We start from the raw sequence: 20,561 nt of genomic DNA, 5'->3' as shown, positions 1-20,561 counted from the left end.
ACAGCCAGCTCAGGCCCTGCCACTCCCACTTTAAGCCTTCCATTTCACCTTGAAATACCCAATCTTTGTTATTCAAAAGAAATCTGAAAAGTAGCATCTCTTGCATATTCTCAAATCAATTAATAAAACCATGATCCCCATGGTGCTTTTGCAACCCAGACTCCCCTCTTCAGTTGCCATTCCCTCTAATTCCAATAAATTAGTAATTAATCTTAAAAGATTGCTTTTTTTTTCCTATATATCATTACACCCTGCTAACTGTAAATAATTTGCCTCTAACCTTCCTGCTGTTAACTGTGCTGGCCCCTCCCCGAGTTATCAGTGAAAAACTCTGCTTCACCTTGTCAGCCCTACACTTCGTCAAATATGTGTTATTAGGTTTAGTGCATTAAGTGGTGTAAAGTAATTATTAAAACATTAAAAAGCAACAGGAAGATAAGGGCAATAAACTTTTTTTTTTCCATGCTTCTCAGAAAATTTTAGAGCAAGGTCATAATTCTGTCACTTTACAGATAACAAAATGTTGGTAAAAGAAAAACTTCTTTGTGTTTTAAAATCCAAACGAACACAAAAGTGTTAAATTTAAATCTTATATTTCTATTAAAAGTTTTATTTTAATTTTTAAAGTATTTACAAAATTATGTGAAAAATAATGTAGTTAGCCTTTTTTAAACTATATAGTTAATTAATGCACAGTGAACACCTAGGTGTGCTTTATAGTACCCTTAGTTTTAACTTTGTGCTACAGCAATGGTTGTTCTTTATTTCTGCATTGAAAAAACTATTATTTTAAGTGCATTCAAAATATCAGCACATTATATAAATCTGTATATTTGTGTCGCAGTGAAAAAATAATATTAATGAAAACTATATTATATATAATTTTATAAGTAATATATAAAAGTAACTAAACTTTATAAGCAAATTAACTAGTATTAAATATAATTTTAGTCTTAAGTTCTAGGTGTGTAAATGCATCAGATGTCTTTAACTATATTTTATAATAATCTAAGCATTTAGTTAATTTAGTATATAATATTTTTTACAAATTATTCACTTAAAGTCTTCAAAGTAAAAACAGTTGTTTGTTTTTTAAAATCAGTTTTTATACCTTTAATAATCATAGTTCATGCTATTGTGTTTAATCATAAAAATTTTAACACTTTATTGCAGCTGTCTTACTGTTCTACTGCAAAACCAATTTAAATAAAACCTATTCATTTACAGCAAATGATTTCATACTTCAGAGTAAAGACTCCTTCTACAGTGCTCATTAACCATTTTACTTAATGTTTTAAACTTCAAATTAAAATTGTTTTAAAAATGTTTTGTGTTAAATCTAAACCTTAAAATTTATTTTCAGCAAAGTTCCACTCCATCTACATTAAGTACTTCTCAAAACTAAAAAAGTTTTTCTACAAAATTTTTTTTTCTTCTCACAAACATGCTAGCTAAATATTTAAAAGCGCTTGTCAATTTTTTATAAATAAGTCTTAAATCAATCCTTTTGTCTGTTTATGTGTCTGTTGTGATGAATGAAAGTGGCCACAAGTGTAAAATGTTGTGTTTAGTGTTGTTTTGTTTTGTCTGTTTATTTGTTATCTCTACATTTTATAATAATACAATTTTTAAAGCCTTATCCATTTTTCAAATTTCAATTAATTTTTTCAACCTGGTTCAGTCTGGTCAGTTCACAAACTGGCATCTTGCAACTAAAAATCATGTGTTAAAAATTATGTATTAAGCTAGCTTTGTCCTTCTAAGAACATGGCGGAAAGTGTGAGGGATGGCAAACCCCAGATTTCTCAATGGCCATCGGGGATAACTTTTCCCTGGAGAATTTCTGGACTTTGCAGTCACCGGCTTTCCTGTTATGTGTAAGTTCAGGCCTATAGAATATGTATTTATGGCTAAAAAATAGCATCCAGCTTTAACATAATAACTAAAAGTTTAAAAAAGATCCTTTATATTGTTTAAAAAAATTTTTTTTAATTGGCAATTGTTAATTATAAATTTTCTTTTATGCCAAAGTCTAACAAAGGTCAAATAGCATTCCCGTGGTATTCAAAAATAACTAGTGTAATGTAAATTGCTAATGTTTTCTGCAAATTCTTAATTTTTATATGAAGTAACCATTTTGCCTCCTGCCAAGCTGTTTTCTTATTAACCTCCTGCTAGCCGCCATTCCTGCAAACCTGTTTCTAACTGACTCCACCTTTGACAATGCTGAATTGAGCACTCTGCCTAGCTGCCTTGGTTGCCCACCACTGCCACCAACAACCTCCATTGTAAACAAGTCACGGTCGTAAAACTTTGCTTACTCAAACCATATATGTGCCCGCCTGTTCAACAATCACACATTTGCAATCAAACCATTATTGTTAACAACTCTTCCATCTTCATTGAAGCCCCCAACTCCACTTATTTTGTTTACTCCACTGCATTTTCTCCCCATATTGTTACTGAAATGTTTCTTGCTTATCATAATTATTATGTTTTAGCTTTGTTAATGCCTAAAATAACCATCAAACCTGTTGGTCCGGTTTCTACCTTGAACCTCATCCTGCAAATAGTCAATGCCTCTGCCCAAGCGCTCTCCAACACCAGCTATGAACACTGTTGAATCTGCAATTCACCAGTTTCGCCGTTTTATAAAAGCATCACAACGTTTAAATCTCCTATCTACACCAATAACTCTAAACTTCTTCTCTGGAAAGTTCAGCCTCAGCGTCATCAACTCACTATTAAGCAAGTTGTAAGCTACGAACTCTGCCTTCTAGCCCATCCTCCTCCTCTCAAGTTATTTTAAATATTATAAATGCCTCTGCTCTAGCCCTCACAGAACCATATTATAAACGCTGTTAGCTTAGCTTCTCTCCTCAACCCCTACGATACTGTTAGTTCCCTTGCTGATATAGTTCTTCAAAATCGTCGTACTTTATATTTTGCCCTTATAAAGGAAGGGGGAGTCTGTGTGGCCCTTAAAGAACTATGCTGTGTATTTAAAGACAAATCTGGATTAGTTAGGGATAGTGTTCTACGTATTGGTAACGGTATGAAGAAGTTCCAGAAACGTTTTGACAAAAAAACAAAGTTGGTAACAGGGTTGGTTTTTCTCTTCTCCTTGGATACATACATTACTGTCCACTATTTTGGGCCCTCTTATTAGCCTCATGCTGCTCCTTTCCTTTGACCCATGGGCTTTCCGCAAACTTACTGCCCTTGTTAAAAACCAAGTAAATGAGACGGCAAAAACCTCTGTTCAAGTTCACTACCAACAGTTAACCCAACGTGACTCCTGTGAAAACTTGGCTATTGTCACCAAGCCGCCCTTCCAGCCACTAAGTTTTCAGGAGATAAAGCGCATAGCTAACAAACGGAGCTCGCTCCGGTACTTGTGCTCTCGGCTGTGGAGATACCTACGACGGGATTAGCAAGGTCCCAGTTAGGACACGGCCCTAAAAGGCTACAACACATAATTCGGATCTCTGTGCACACCCACGGCGCTTGTAGCCACCTTTTAAATGCGGCTTTGGCCGTGTCCGACCTGGTCAAACCTTGTAGCCTAAGACACGGTTCTTCCACCCGCTCACGACTTTCCTTCTTTTATTAGAAGAGAAAGGGGGAGATGTTGGGGACTGACTTGTTTGAGGCCATTTTGCTATTCTTTCTGCCATAATCCAGCCTTTCACCTAAAGGCTACATGCAGTCTTGCTGTAAGTTCTTGGGCCAAAGAGAAAGGAAAATGCAGCTGCAAAGTATAATTAATCTTTTAGCCCGGAGGAGAGCAACACAGCCCAGTACCATTCCCAGAAAAGAGGCCTTACTCCCTTAACTATATCCCTGAGTTTACAAGACATTCATTATTGTGTATATGCTACATTGTCTGTTCAAGATCACTGAGGCAAGCACATCTTGCACCACCTCCTGATAGTCAAGCAATTAGGAATGCAGCTAGAAGGTCACAAGATGTTTCCATGGATACTGCAAGAAGTATTGCCCACTTGCCTTATTTGGAATAATGAAGTAATTTTCATGCCAAAAGTGTGATTGACATCACCCTTGTACTGCCCCCTTCTTCTTCTCTATATAAGAAGGAGCTGTAGCCAAATAAAGTGACCCTTGAGCAGTGAGACATTGCCTTGGGTCTTTATTATTAACCTCTCTCAGATTTTTTACAGGTGTGGTTGCTCTTCTACTCAGCAAAATAGGAGTGCGGTTGTCTGAGAAGCCTTCCCAGCTAATTCCTGCTGGCCGGGTCCCCCCTGGGGGGGCTTCAGGACACCGCAGAAAGGGTTTTAGTTTATCTCATGAGAATAATTTTTTCCATTGGCTTGTGGTTGATGACCTTGACTATAGTGGGAAAAGTTCCTTTCATTCCTATCTTGAAGAGAGTTTTTATCAAGAATGAGTGTGGCGTGTATTTTTTTTAACCAAATAAGAACTTCTTTGGAGTTTTCACACCAGGCAAAAACTGATGTTATCATGACAAGAGTCATGATAAGACAGTAAGATCATATTAAGATAAACTCCTTCCGTTACAGCCGACCTCATGAATCTCACCACAAAGAGTGATGCGTTTAGTTAGAGAAATAACCACATTGCAAACTATCCTAACAATGAGAATATATGAGGGAAGTGGAAAGCCTGTCTGGAGTACAGGTAGGGGAGGGGAGGGGAGGAGGGATGTTTGGGTCATTGGTGATGGGAATGTTGCACTGGTGATGGGGGGGGGGCGGTGTCATCTGATATGACTGAAATCCAACCACAATCATGTTTGTAACCAAGGTGTTTAAATAAAAAATAATAAAAAACAGATAAACTCTATCTGTATGAACTCTTTCTGTATGAAAACTGTATAATCATTAACTGAATATTGGTTAACTGAGTATTTATTTTTAGCTCTAAAGATAAGGTCAATATAGACAGCCACGAAAATTTCCCTAGTATCATGTAATTATTAAAGGAATTATTTGAGCTCAAATATGCAGGCTTAACCATGTTTCTTGCAAAACCACTTAATATTATGCTATTGCTAATTGTTTATCTAATTAGAAGAGGTTTTCATTTCTTCAAAAATCTACGAATCTATGAAACCTGACTTCTAACTTGCAAGCAGGTTAAGTCTCTGATAGTTCTTACCTCTTACAAAGCCACTATGTTTTCTAATTTTCTACCTTCCATATTTATTATTTTATGTATATATCAGAATTATCTGGAACCTTTGAAATATACAGCTATCTTTGACATACTCAAGACAGTTAGAAACCAAATATTTATGGGTGGTGTCTGAATATCTATCATTTATAAAATGTCCCTAGTAATCACAATATGAAGTAAGAAATCCACTGATTATGTTTTTACTTTTAGAGTTAGATTTGCAAAGTATTACTATATAATGTATAATGTTCTGTTATATATATAAATATGTATATTCTGTTATATAAACTATATATATCACAATTATAGCATAACACCATTATCCATGTAGTTTCAGGCTTGATAAATAGTTCATAAATGGATAGCTACATCATCGGGCATTAAATATTTTATTTATTTTTACTTCAGTAGTTTCTATTGGTTTTCTATAAACTTGGTTTATCAATGTTATACATTTTCTTCACCCTTGGTGACATGCTAACAGGTTGCATGATGTTAGCATTGACTGATACCAAATTTACAGAATGGACATAATCAACTTGATTTACATTTCTTGTTAAGGATGTTATATTCTTTTACAAGCTGATACACTAGATCAATAAGTACCTTGAAGCTTAACAGCAAATCTATTTATGGTTAATAATGATGCCTTCTGTTATCTTGGCGTTTTACCTTGGAATGTAATGTCTGAATGACTGATAGGAAGTATAAAGTGGTATTTTACACTACTCAGAAGTACTGACTATTCTGTAAGGATTCTAGAACAAATATTTGTCCTACCTGTATAATTATTTCACTACATTATAATTGTAAAAATTTAAATTCTTTTAGGTTTTAAAATCATATTGGTACAGCTTTGAACTTCTATGCAGGTCAAATTAATTTCAAACCTTCTCTCTTTTTTGTATCTTGCTAAGTCTTATATTTTGTAAAATTTTAGGGGGAATCATATGATCAATGATTGGCTCATCGTAAAAGACCAGAGATACTTTTGGTACAAGGTGCATAGATATTCTCTAAGTATTTCCATATGGTCTCAGCATACCTCTCTGAGTATGTCATACTTAATTCCAGACTATACAAGATTCTGCTACTTCAGTGCTCTGAAAATTTCTTTTCCCCTTTCTGATATATTAATCAGATGTTGTCCAAAAACCAAAAAATAAGTTGTATTTCTAAATATTATAAAATATATTATTAATAATAGACTAAATCAGTGTAAAAACAGACTGGTAAAGTTTACAGAGTGAAGACTTAAGTAAAGATTTATTGTATTTTTGTGTAAAATTTCTAAGTAATGTTCTAGTAATCACAATGTAAGGCATCATAGTGAGGAGAAACTTTGATGTTTGCTTGATAAATTAATTGAGCTGGTAGTATACAGTAATAGGGAGCCTACATAAATTGTAACTTAGATTTACATACTTAGCATGTAAATATAGAGCCAGTATGGTAGAAGTTAGATGTGATATGGTGAAAATAATTTTCCCTCAATTAAGGACATTTCTAGGAAGATGTTTGTATCTAGGTGCCCATATCACTAATGACAAAGATAAATAAAATCACATATATTAGAAAGATTAAAAAGAACTGGTGTTTGTGGATATGTGGTAAGAAAGTAACCTTATTCTGTTGGTGGAAACGTCATTTAGTTCAATCTCTATGGAAAGCAATATGGAAATTCCCATATATGTAAAAATAGAATTTCTGTCAACCCAGTGATTCTCACTTATTGGGCTCTACCCCACAATGTAATAAATGTTAATTGGAAAGTTTATGTGTACACACAGGTTCATTGCAGACTTCATACAAAGACAGGATATAAAAACTGTCAAAGTTACCACTATGAATGAATTATGAAATTGCAGCATGTATATAATGGAATATTATGAAGCTATAAAAAGATGGAATCTTCTACATCACTACAATATGAATAGGACTGGAGGATATCAGATTATAGAAGTCTGAGAAAAAATGATAAATAATGATTTGTCTCATTTGTAAAGTATAGCCAGACAGTACACAGTGTTGAATAATGAGATATTCTTAATATAGTAATACATAACAAGTTATTAAACAATGGAGGTAGAAAAAGGACCAAATTAGAAGAGATGTAAGGGGCAGTTGAGGATCATGGACACTTTGTTGTATGCAGTAATTTTGTATATAGATACCATAAAATTTAATGTCATTGTACCTACCTAAACTATAGAAGAACAATGGAATGACAGTATGCTGTCTAATTCTCCCAACTCTGATTTATGAGCACCTCCTCTGATATGTGACAAAATAGATGCAGGAGAATTAAGAAAGTAAATAGTTTCTATTTAGGTATGACAGGACAATAGTCTGTGTCCTTTTGAAGGATATTGAAATTCATTGAGATTGTGTTATACAAGAACTTCAAATGTGCAACAGAAATACAGTAACAAAATCATGCAACAGAGAGTGCTGAAACTTGGTCACACACAATTTCCTGAAAAGGTTGGGATTGGGATTTGTGATGTTCATTCCTAAAATATGTAGATATAAACAGAGAAGTTATTTGATTGTTTGGAAAGAAGGTATTATCAGTAGTTGTAGGAATTTTATTTTATTAATTTCAAAAGGCCCAAAGATATTTTGAAAATATTTAGGGTTTTGATGTCATTTGAAATCAAGTTAGTTTATATTGTTTGTTGAAAATTTATTCACTTATTTATAGCAGTCACAATGATAAAATTTTGGTCTTTTTATTCCTATTACTTTTCATATTTGTATTCAGAAGAGTGGATTTTCAGTATTGTCCTAGATGCACCTGAACCAATATTTTTTCAGGTATGAGCAATGTGAAAGACTCAGGTCAGGTTAGCTAGTTTCAGAAATCTAATTTATTTTTTAAAGTTATGTTTATTAAAAACCTGTCAAAGTCATTCAATTAATTAAAAAATCAGTCAGTTATTTCAGGCATAAAATTTTTCAATGCCAATACTGCTGTCAATTTGACCTTCTCTCCAACAATGTCTCTAGTTTCTCTTCCACTCCCCAGATGGTGCCCTTGTTAAAATGAAAATTGTTATTATTTATTAACTTAGCTTTCTACAAGATAATTTTTGTGTAGGAATTCCAGGTAGTGGACTGCTAATAATAATGAGTCAACTTAACTAATTTCTTTTGTTATAAACAAAATAGAATAATCACAAAATATCTATCAAGTTATATGCAAATGTTATAAATGATGAAGGAATAAACCAAGTTAAGCACAAGATCTAGAATGCTCAGAAGTCTATATGAAAGGCAAGCTTGACTTCTGTTATTTTGGTTTGCATTGATAAGGTTTATTAAAAATTTTCTAGGGGCGTTACATCTAAAAATGGTGGTGCTCAGAACTTACTCCTGGCTCTGTGCTAAGGGATAACTCTTGATACTGGGTTTCAAACCTGGGCCAGTCAAGTGTCAGACAACTGCTCTACTCACTGTACTTGACCAATCCACTTCCGCCTAAAGTGTATTTTTGGAGCAGAATTGAAGAGATGTAACTTCTTTCCTACCACCAGAAAATATTTCTGCATTGTAGTGTGAAAAAAAAAATATATGTGTCACTTTATCTGATAATTAACTTTTGTTTTTGCCATAGGTATGTATTAATAATAAATGTATCTTTTATCTCTAAGATTAGGAACTTTTTTCAAAGAGCCAAAAGCCTCAAAGCGATGAAAACAAAACTTAGGAAAAGAGAAAATATACTTAGCAAATTAAACATTTAGACGCTTTTGTTTAGCATTTTTAAATTGTCTTCCCTACAGTAGAAAAGGATTGACAGGTAATTAATCTCTCACTTCAGGACCCCCCCAAAGAGACATAACCTAGTAAAAAAATCTTCAAGATTGATTGGAGTTTCAATATTTAATTAGAAAGTTTTTATCTGATGGTCACTTGATAGGTTTAACTATCACAATTTGAAGAGTTGAAAGTAAAAATAAATGCAATTGCAATGAATGTCTTCTTGGGCATGGTTGGCATCTGTGTGAGAGATGGTTTGTGATCTATATGTCAACATTTTTCAGTCTCCACTTACTCAAACTAGAGACTGAAATTCACATTAGCATATATAAAAAGGAAAGATATTTTAGAGTCAAATGGGAAACTCTGAGATGTACCTTAGAGTGAGGATTATTAAATTAAATTTAGTTATTCAGCCAGGAAAAACCATATCTTAGAGGATAGTGGATAAAAGCATGCAGTTACTGTCAGACAAATATTGGAAAACCAGTTCTAATTGTTATTAACTATAAGCTTAAATGGAAAGTGTTATAGTATCTCACTTTTAAGAGTGCACTGAGGGGTCATGGAGATAGTACAGTGGGTAGGGCTTTTGTCTGGCACATGTCTGATGCATGTTTGCATGCTATTGACCAGGGTTCAACTCCTAGTAATTTATAGGGTTCCGTGAGCCCCACCAGAATAAACCCTGAGCATCACTGTGGCCCCCCAAAAAGATGAGTGACCTAAGAAAATTCATTAAAGATAGTGCTTATTGGTTAAGCACATTGCTTAAAGCAAAGTATAGTTATTTGTAATTAATGTGTTTGTTAGTATACATATTATTATTACACTAATTATCATCACTACATCACAAAACTGCTGAAATAACCTTAAAGAAAAAGTGGTAGAAGTATAGACATCCCACTGTAGTTCTCCCTGAATGTGATTTACATGAAATATATTAATCTCTACTGTATTTAGAATTATAGAATAGGATCCTATTGGAACAGAAAATGAAAAGGTACCATTCATCATGGTACTCTGGACAAAAATTACAAAAAATTACAAAAATTCCTGAAAATTAAATACATCTACCTGCAATTATGGGATGGCAGAGTTTGACTCCTGTGCAGAATTCTTAGCAACATGATTCAAGCAAAAAAATAAACAATACTTTACACTTGAAGTTGTACTGTTCCTCAGATTATTTCTAAAAGATCTGCAACAGTGTTTTTTGCTATAACAAGCACTTGCAAATGCTATCTTTGTGAAAAAAGGCTCCAATTATTTTAGGTTGATAGGAAGGCTATTGGTAATGAGGGAGGACTATGTCTAAGCAGGCAATTGACTTCATTTCCTTTGTTTGGTGCCTTTTTTGGTTGCTCTTTATAGCTTTTCCTGCTCTTAGTGTTCCAGCACACCCAGGAGGAGAGCTGCTATAGGAAGTAAGATTCTGGGACTAATGGTCTTTAGCAGTTACTGGAAACTCAAGAATTTGTAGCCCTGGGTTCTAAGCAAAGGTAATATGCTCAGAAACCTACTGAGACACAGCAGTTGACTAGGAAGAAGTAAGGAAAAGATATCTTGGGGTTATTGGAGAAATCAAGAGAAAGAAGTCCAACAGAAATGGGTTCTTTCCTAAAAGTTTTAGTTTTTCTTTAAATAAAATAAAATTCTAAATAAAAAATATTGTTTTAATTTTTAAATTTAGCTAATGCATTCTATTACATAAAAATTACTAAGTTTGTAGACAGATTTTTTTAGACCACTGCTTTAGAATGTCTGGCCCAAATTGTGAAAAAGAATAGTCAACAATTTTTATAGTATTTCAAAACCAAAAATTTGATGTTAATTACAGATATTAGACAACAGTGAAAGAGACCACAATATTGGTTTGCTCTATAAAATACACTTTTTACCAGGCCTAATTCATCATAAGGAAATAATTCAGGAAGCTGTTTAGAATTCCTTTCTTGGTTTTATTGTTTAATAATGCTTTTTAAACAAAGTGTAATTTGCATATTGATATATTTTAAGTTAAAATAATGAAAGGTTTATAAAATAAATACTATTTTATTTCTTAAACCAGTGCTAACTACTGTTTTGCATCATATAAACCCATTGTTTACAATTACAGTGGAATATAAAATTTATTGGAGTGAAAAACTATTAAAGGTGTTTTTATTATAGTATACAAGGCAATGCCTTACCTTACCCACTTTGTGGTTCCTCAGAGCTCTCTCCAGAAAAGCTAAGTACTGTCACAATCTACATTAAAGTAGATAGCTAATAACAGTGAAATATTAGTGCTAATTATTATTTAAAACTGCAAAAATATCTTTAAGATTTTATTTTGATAATACTGATCATTGTGGTCTTGACAAAGTTGTTTTCTAGACCTTCCTGTGAGAAACCTGTAAAAATAAGTTATTTTTCTTTCAGTGGCAATTGGTAAGTCATGTTTTTTTTTGTTTGTTTGTTTTTTTTTTTGTTTTTGTTTTGGTTTTTGGGCCACACCCAGCGGTGCTCTAATGGTAGTTCAGATTCATGGCTTTTGTATTTCTTTTTCTTTTGGGGAGGGGTTGGGCCACACCTGGTGATGCTCAGGGGTTACTACTGGTTCTGCGCTCAGAAATCGCTCCTGGCTTGGGGGACCATATGGGACACCAGGGATCGAACCCAGCGAGGTCTATCCTGCATCAGCCGCTTGAAAGGCAAATGCCCTACTGCTGCTCTTGCCGGATTTTGTATTTTTTACCATTGCATTTCTAACTCCAAGGATTTATCTCAGGGCAATTCTTTTTTTTTTCTCAGCCTACTACTTTTACTGCTTCTGCTCTTTTTATTACTTAATATTGCATTGAATGAATAAATAAACGCCTGCTAAATTCATTTGCATAAATTTATTGTACACGTCAATCTTACAAATCAGTTAAAACATTTCTAAGTTTCTGCATTCCATTAACTTTTCACTAACCTGATAGCACGAGATCTGGTTAAAATACTAGAGGGGCCAGGACATTAGTACAGTGAGAAGGGTGTTTGCCTTGCACATGGCTGACCCAAGTTTGATCATGTGCATCTTATATGGTCCTCTGAGCCTGTTAGGCATGATTCCTAAGCACAGAGCCAGAGTCGCCCTGGATCACCTACAAGTGTGGCCCCCAAACCAACCAACAAACAAACAAAAACAAAAATTAGAGGATTACCTTTTGATAAGCTGTAACTTAGTGATGAGGCTTTATTATAATAAATACATTACATAAATAGTATTTTCTTTTTGTTGATGATTTATTCCTAAAATTATGAAAGAATACTGTCTTCCTAATTGAATGCAGAATAAATTTTGGACAGACAGATGAAAGACATTGATTCAAATATAAAAATTAGTTTCTTTAATATTACATCATTATAAAAATGTAATTTAAACTATAATGAAGTACCACTGCAGCATTATTACAACCTAATGACTTCCTTCCTTCCTTTTCCTTCTTTTCCTTTCTTTTCTTTCTTTCTTTCTTTCTTTCTTTCTTTCTTTCTTTCTTTCTTTCTTTCTTTCTTTCTTTCTTTCTTTCTTTCTTTCTTTCTTTCTTTCTTTCTTTCTTTCTTTCTTTCTTTCTTTCTTCTTTCTTCTTTCTTCTTTCTTTCTTTCTTTCTTTCTTTCTTTCTTTCTTTTCTTTCGTCTTCTTTCTTTTTCTTTCTTCCTTCCTTCTTTCTTTCTTTTGTCTTTCTTTTTCTGTTACCTTTCTTCTTTCTTTCCTTCCTTTCTTCTTTCTTTCCTTTATTTTTTCATTCCTTTCTTTCTTTTTTCTTTCTTCTTCTTCCTTCCTTCTTTCTTTTACTTTTTATTCTTGTACCTTTTTTTCTTTTCCTTCCTTCCTTCTTTCTTTCCTTTCTTCTTTTTTCTTTCTTTGCTTCTTTGTCTGTCTTTTTTTCTTTCCTTCTTTCTTTCGCTCTCTCTTTCTTTCGCTCTCTCTTTCTTTTGCTCTCTTTCTTTCTTTCTTTCTTTCTTTCTTTCTTTCTTTCTTTCTTTCTTTCTTTCTTTCTTTCTTTCTTTCTTTCTTTCTTTCTTTCTTTCTTTCTTTCTTTCTTTCTTTCTTTCTTTCTTTCTTCCTTCTTCCTTCCTTCCTTCTTTCTTTTATCTTTCTTCCTTCCTTCCTTTCCTTCCTTCCTTCCTTCATCCTTCCTTTCTTCTTTCTTTCTTTCTTTCTTTCTTTCTTTCTTTCTTTTCTTTCTTTCTTCTTCTTTTCTTTCTTTTCTTTCTTTCTTTCTTTTTCTTTTCTTTCTTTCTTTTCTTCTTCTTTCTTTCTTTCTTTCTTTTCTTTCTTTCTTTCTTTTCTTCTTTTCCTTTCTTTCTTTCTTTCTTTCTTTCTTTCTTCTTCTTCTTTCTTCTTTCCTTTCCTTCTTCCCTTTCTCCTTTCTTTCTTCCTTCCTTCTTCCTTCCTTCCTTCCTTCCTTCCTTCCTTCTTACTTCCTTCCTTCCTTCCTTCCTTTCTTCTTTCTTTCTTTCTTCTTTCTTTCTTTTTCTTTCTTTCTTGTCTTCTTTCTTTCTTTCTTTCTTTCTTTCTTTCTTTCTTTCTTTCTTTCTTTCTTTCTTTCTTTCTTTCTTTTTCTTTCTTTCTTTCTTTCTTTCTTTCTTTCTTTCTTTCTTTCTTCCTTCCTTCCTTTCTCTCTTCATCTTTCTTTTTCTTTTCTTTTATCTTTCTTTCTTTTTTCTTTCTTACTTCCTTCTTTCTTTTATCTTTCTTTTTTCTTTCTTTTACCTTCTTTCTTTCCTTCCTTTCTTTTTTCTTTTTTTCTTCTTTCCTTCTTTCTTCTTTCTTTTTTCCTTTGTTCTTTCTTTCTTTTTCTCTTTCTTTCTTTCTTTCTTTCTCCTTTCCTTTTCTTTTTTACTTTTTTCTTTTTCTTCTTTTCTTTTCTTTTTTTCCTCTTTTTCTTTTTTGCATTTAACTATTCTTAGGATTGTTCCTAATTCTCCACTTAGGAATTACACCTAGTGGAATTAGAGAACTATATGAGATGACAAGGATTGAATCCTGCTAGGCCAATGCATGGCAAGCACCCTACCAGCTACACTATTGCTCTGGCTTCCAATATAGTCTTTTTAATTCTCCTATTTTAAATTTTGTTTCTATACATGACAGAAAAAAGGACATGTATTTATCAAAATGAAAATATTTATAGTCTTTCTACTTACATTAATTCCTACAGAAACATTCATATAATCCCTCAATAAAAGCATGTTAAACTATAGATTCTAATGTAAGGGTTTACTTCCTACTATAAAGGAATTCACTTTGCCTTAAACAACATGGACAAATATTCCTCTCACAATCAGGAGTAAAAGCCAGTTTGAAAAGACAGAACACTCTTCACTTTCATTTATGTTTCTAGGAATGAACATATGGGGTTCATAACTGTTTCAGCTATCTAATAGAGGATTAGCATAATATGTTAAAAATTTCTACTATTTCGGTGTCAGAGACATGCATAGCGGTAAGGCATTTGCCTTGCATGCAGAAGGTTGGTGGTTCGAATCCTGGCATCCCCTTTGATCCCCTGAGCCTGCCAGGAGCAATTTCTGAGCATAGAGCCAAGAGTAACCCCTGAGCTCTGCTAGGTGTAACCCAAAAACCAAAAAAAAAAAAAAAAAAAGGAAAAAAATAGAAAAAAATTTCTGCTATTTCAAATAATCTTAATTACATGGCTATATATCTATAAATATACATGTGTCTATAAGCATATTTTAATTTATACTCAAGATATGTGTATTTTATTAAATCTTGATTTTAAAAAGCTACAGACAAATTTGTCTTACTTCAACTTTTGTGCTATCATATTTTGTTAATTTTATATACATATAAAACTACATATACTGGCATAATACAAGAGGATACAGGAATTACCAGATTAGCCTTTAGTTAATATTTTAGGTACACATTAATTTCCATTTTTAAATATTTTATGCTTTCATTTTGACTGAAAAATTCCAGTATATTTTTCTGTAACTTAAATAGTACTAGATAAAATAGATATTTTTAGCTTGTGCTTACTGAAATAGCTTTTTTTTTTCTTTTGATTAATATTTTCTGTGGCATCTAGCTGGATTTTGTTGTTGCTGTTGGATTGATTCTTATGTACAACTTAATGATTATAATAATTCTCAATGTATACACCAAGATATATTAGTACCATTAATCTACTAGGTATCCATCACCATACAGTTATATTTGGTTTCTTTCAATATTTTAAAGTTGCTTCATTGTCTTTTGGCTTTTATAAATTTTCTTGAGTAGCTATATAATGCATTTATTACTGCTATTTTGAAAGATTATGAATTTTATTTTAAGAATCTTCAAAATGAATGGCATCGAATAATTTTTCTGGGCTGCAGTGATAATACAGTGGATAGTACATTTGCCTTGCATGTGGCCTACCCAAGTCCAATTACTGGAATCCCATGAAGTTTCCTGAGTGATCCTCAATACAGAGTCAGAAGTAAGTTCTGAGTAGAGAGCTGGTGTGGCCAAAAACCAAAGCAAAGCAAAACAAAACAAACAAAAGTATTAAATAGGATTTAATTTTTATTTAAATGGTTTGGGAATAAAAAGTATCTGTATTTGTATATTAAAAACTTCAGATAGTTTTGGAACATATTCAGCTATTACCATTTCAGATATCCTTTCTTTTTATTTTTTTCCTTCTTCAGGGTTTTTAAATGGTTTCTCTTCTCTTCTCTTTGATATTCCAAACCATTATGCTATATACTATACACTTCTATGTCCATCTAAATGCATCTTATTACTTTCCTTATGTCTATTTCTGATTTGAACATTTTGTAAAAATCTATTATTTCACTGATTTTTTTCTTTAGCTATAACATATCTTATTCTAGTCCATTAAGTTTTCAGTTTTAGATATTGTGCATTTTATACTTTACTATCTATTTACATTTTTTAAAATGTAAATTTTCTTGTTAAAATATTCATCTTTTTATAGAGTTCTGTATAGTTTAATTTTCATTGGCATTTATTTAGTTTAAAATTAAATGTTTATAGAAAAATTATTATGGGTTACTTGTCTATTTTTCTCTTGGTTACTTAATAATGAGATTCAACTTCAAAATGTATAATATACTTTTTTTTGTTGATTTTTTCAGCCACACCCAGAAATGCTCAGGGGTTACTCCTGGATCTGTGTTCAGAAATAGTGCTTGGCAGGTTCAAGGGACCATATGGGATGCTGGGAATTGAACCCAGTCCTGTTCCTGGTCAACACTTGCAAGATAAATGCCTTATTGCTGTGCTATCTCTTCAGCCCCTGAATAATATTTATATATTATGTAATGCATAAATTAATTTATACATTAAGAATACAAATTTGTTAAGGTTGTAGACTAGCTATGTTCCATTAAAAAGTATAGTTTTTTCATTCTGTGATTATTAAAATGGGGTTATACAACTATGTTTTATTTGGATTTTTGGTTGACTTGACTTACCTCTAGATTTAACTCAAATTAAGGTTATGATTCTGGAATTTTAAATTGAATTTTGTAAGACTATATATTCTTAGTACTAAATATGTTGTGGCTTTTTATTGTGCTTTCAGAACCTTTCACCTTACATCCTTCATCTTTGATAATTTTGAGTTGGCCCCTTTTTCTAAAGACTTTTACTGTGACCATGTAATTGCATAGATTCTTTCTATTTGTGTGTTTTTGCCTCCAAAGCACCTCTAGATGGGAAATTATGCTCTGTTTTCCAAGCGATTTTGGCTCAGTCTTTTAGCCGCCTGCATTTTACAGTCTCAGGAACTAGATAACAAGTATTTTAAGAGAAATTAGCCATATGTTTGAGGCCTTCCAATTTTGAATTTTGTCACTTCTTTGCGTATTTGCCAACATTATTGTAGGTCTTTCTATCCTCTGGCTATGCCCCCCTTCACTCTTCTTGTGCCAAGTCCAGATTTATTAGCCTCTAGACTCACCCACAACTTGCAAAGGATCTTCTGGTAAAAAGTAAAAGCAGATCTCACTTCACCCTCGGGAACATGTCTCTGCTCCAGATTGTAATACTTCTGGCTCTTCTTGTTCCTGCAGATCTATGATGCCTTTGAGACCACAACCTCTGTTTTTAATTTCTTTTTTCTAGTTCCTAGTGAGATATTTGGCTGCTACAAATACTTCCACACCACTAGTTTTCAACAAACAAATCAGGGATAAGTGCTATGTTTACAGAGGAATAGAACTTGAGTTTTCTTTAGGGTTTTTAAGTGTTTGTAATTATAGGGCATATATAAAAAAGATTAAGAAAGTAACATTATCAAATTATAAATTGTATATGTTGTTGTATATATTTAGGAGACTAACAGGGACCTAACCTGAGTTCTAAGATATTTAGGAAAGTATGCTTGCACAATTTTAAAGTTAAAATCTGAAGAACAGTTATTATGGCTAGGGATATAACTAAGTGGGAGAGTTAATGCTTTGCAGGTGTGAGGTACTGGATTTAATCCCTGGCATCAAAAAATATAATTAAGGAATACAAAGAATTAAAAGATAGGAAACAAACATTTTTATCTTGGGAATAAGATAGTTCAAAGTGCGGTTTAAAGCATTCTTAAGAGGCCAGAATGATAGCATATTGGCTAGATGTTTGCCTTACATGTGGCTGACCTGGGTTTTATCCCTGGTATCCCTTATGGTCCCTGGAATTTTCCAGGAGTGATTTCTGAGTGCAGGGCCAGGAGTAATGCCTAGGTGCTGCCAGGTGTGGCTCAAAAACAAACAAAAAATTCTTAGTGATTTTATAAACTATTCCAACCTTGTAAAAATAATCAAATGTTCTTCAAATAATAATTGATAGTTGCTTTAAGCCTATATAATGGAATATAGTTCATTAATTTAGAAAGATTACTTAATCTTGAAGCAACATAGATACACTTCAAACATTAAACAGACGAAAACAGATTCATCTAACATGAGATTACTTGTTGGAAATTTAAGTGCAGGCGATATAAGTGTATATCTACATATATGTACAGCAATTTCTCTATAAAAATTTGTACATAAATTTGTATGTAATTTAGAATAATTGTGTTTGACTGGATGAATATGAGAGAGAACTTTGAGGGTAGTAGAATGTTCTGTATTATTTTTAATATTCATGACTTTTCCCTTTGAAATTTTATTTAAACATTGTGATTTATAAAGTTGTTCATTTCAGATATTCAATATTCCAACAGCAATAACACTCTCATTGTGAGGTTCCCTCTACCAAAGTCCCAAGTCACCTGCCCTTAACTTGTCCCAGTAGCAGGCACAAAATAATTTACTATTTTATGTTTGTTTAAACATATATCTCCTAAGAGTGTTATTGTCTAAAGACTTGCTGAGCTGTTAGGTGCTTGTTAGGATGTCTGTGCTATTACTTTTACTAAGTTAGTTTAGTGAATTTCTACACATTCTCCCATCTAGTTTTTTGTGTTTCCACTGGTCTATCAATACTGTGAAATTTGTAGAATTCATATTAATGGACAAGGCATATGTGGGAGCAAAACTCCATAGCTATATCATCAGGATGATTAAGCAAGCACTGTGTCTTCTCAGGCCTACCAGGTTTAGTATGGCAGTAGTTACTCTCCAGAATTGGCCTTGGTGCTGGGTTGTTTAAATGGAAGTGGAAGTGTGTGGAGGTTGTGGAGTGCCTTCTAACAGGGACAGGGACTGGGTCTGCCCAATTCTGAGAATACTGCAGTGATACAGAATTGGAGATTGGGCCTAAAAGGTTCATCATGATGGCTGCTTTCTCTCCTGGAATGTTCTATAGATATATTTTTATATAAGTATATACATATACATATATTAAATTAAATCATATTGAATGTTATATCTTTTCATTTTACTTTTTGCTGTGTGAATTTTATTTAAGCAATACTATTGTATATAAAGCATTGCCAATTAATATGGTCCATAATAGGTAATATACTTATTGACTTGTGAGAAAATAAAATTTATAAGAATAATGAAGCTAAGATACAAAGATTCTTAAATTGTGAGCAAAAGTACAGAACCATTAATAGGTAACCCGTGAAAGAAAAAAAGCAGAGAAAATAATTAGGAGGAATTGCTTTAAATGAAAACAGAAGCATAACTAATCATTGAGATATGTTTTATACCCAGCTTTCTCACTTTTCATAGAAAGTAATATTTTATTAATTATGTATGTTTTAGTCTGAACAATAATGTCATGTTAAAATGTATCAATTTTTCTTTACCAAAAAGACTTAGTCCTACTGATATTCTCAGAAATGTAAATCCTGACCTGTGAATAAGTGTGAAAAAAACCCTACCAAAATTCTTGATAAGAGGAAAAGCCTGGTTTCTATTTTCCCAAATTAAGGTTTAATTTCTGTAAGGAAATTAAAACATATAATATGAGCCCCACCTTGAAAAGAAGAAAAAATATGTGTGGGTGAACTCATTCATTTTCTCCAAATTCCATATAGTTCAATTCTGATTGGCTTTTGAGTAACTTTTATTCACTTCTATGAAAAATATTAGAACACAATAACATAATTTAAGATACTTTCAAACTACATAAAGGCTATAAAGGAAATGAGAAGAAAATGTTAATGAGTAACAGCAGCTGTTTCTTTCTTGGAAGAGTAATTAGAGATAGAAATAGCATCTTGTAGAAAGCAAAAAAGGGTTTTATTGCAAACTCTTCAGGAATTCAGCAAGATATTTTACAAATATATGAAACTTTTAAAATATAAAAATGAGGAAGCAATGAATATTTGTAAGTCTCAGAGGATGACATCTTGGTCTTAATCTTCTATATTGACTAGGTAAGAGTCACAAAAGACTCTCCTTAATACCACGTTTAAGTATCAGAAGTTGCATCGTAGTAAATTCATTTGGCTTTACAGTAAGAATATTTGTCTTTCACCATGTACATGTTCATTTCTTTTGGAGGGGAGACATACATTCTTATAAAACAGTCTCTTCAATGATGACTTACTAGGAAATGCAAAAGAACAAATGGTTGAAAAGATATAGCATGTTATATGGTACACTTTGGGATGACATTAACCAGTAAAATCATATTCTTTATATATTTCTTTTAAGTTTGTTATTGAATCCATCCATTCCCTAAATTCTGGGTATCTCAGAAATTGTGATAATAGAAGTATCTAAGGAGATGAGTATTAAGGTAAAGAACAATACTTGTGGTTCTTTTTTTTTTTTTTTTGTCCATTCAGCCTTATATAGGAAAAAATGCTCTTCGAGATCATATTTGTTTAGTAATTTGACAAGCTACCTGATAATATTATCATACTAACTCTTATTTTGTTCTAAGATCCTTCATAGTCTTTAATTTTTTTGGAAATAGTACAATATAGGCCATCAACATTATCTTTCTGAACATTGCATGCTTATGACCCATATTTCATCTAAAAATTGCACTTGTTTCTAAATTTTATTAAACAATTCAAAGTTGAAATTTTTTTCTCTTTCACTTCTTTGTTGTTGCAAAATTTTATATCTATACATTTATATATTTTATTCATCAAAGATAATTCAAGTTTTGTGTCTCTTACATTATAAGTGATGACTGTTGTATTTATGTGTGTACATATGTATACTGTTTGAATTG

General features: G+C 32.4%; 1 non-coding gene across 1 annotated transcript; it reads left to right on the top strand.

Moving 5' to 3' along the window:
* The first annotated feature begins 688 nt into the window (after positions 1–688).
* Positions 689–818, top strand: LOC126009980 (small nucleolar RNA SNORA22). Its single transcript, XR_007496127.1, has one exon. It is a non-coding gene; the product is annotated as a small nucleolar RNA SNORA22 (small nucleolar RNA).
* Positions 819–20,561: the final 19,743 nt, after the last annotated feature.

The sequence above is a fragment of the Suncus etruscus genome, chromosome 5 (genome assembly GCF_024139225.1).
Source record: "Suncus etruscus isolate mSunEtr1 chromosome 5, mSunEtr1.pri.cur, whole genome shotgun sequence".
Lineage (NCBI taxonomy): Eukaryota > Metazoa > Chordata > Mammalia > Eulipotyphla > Soricidae > Suncus > Suncus etruscus.
This window is presented reverse-complemented; position numbering and strand designations above follow the sequence as displayed.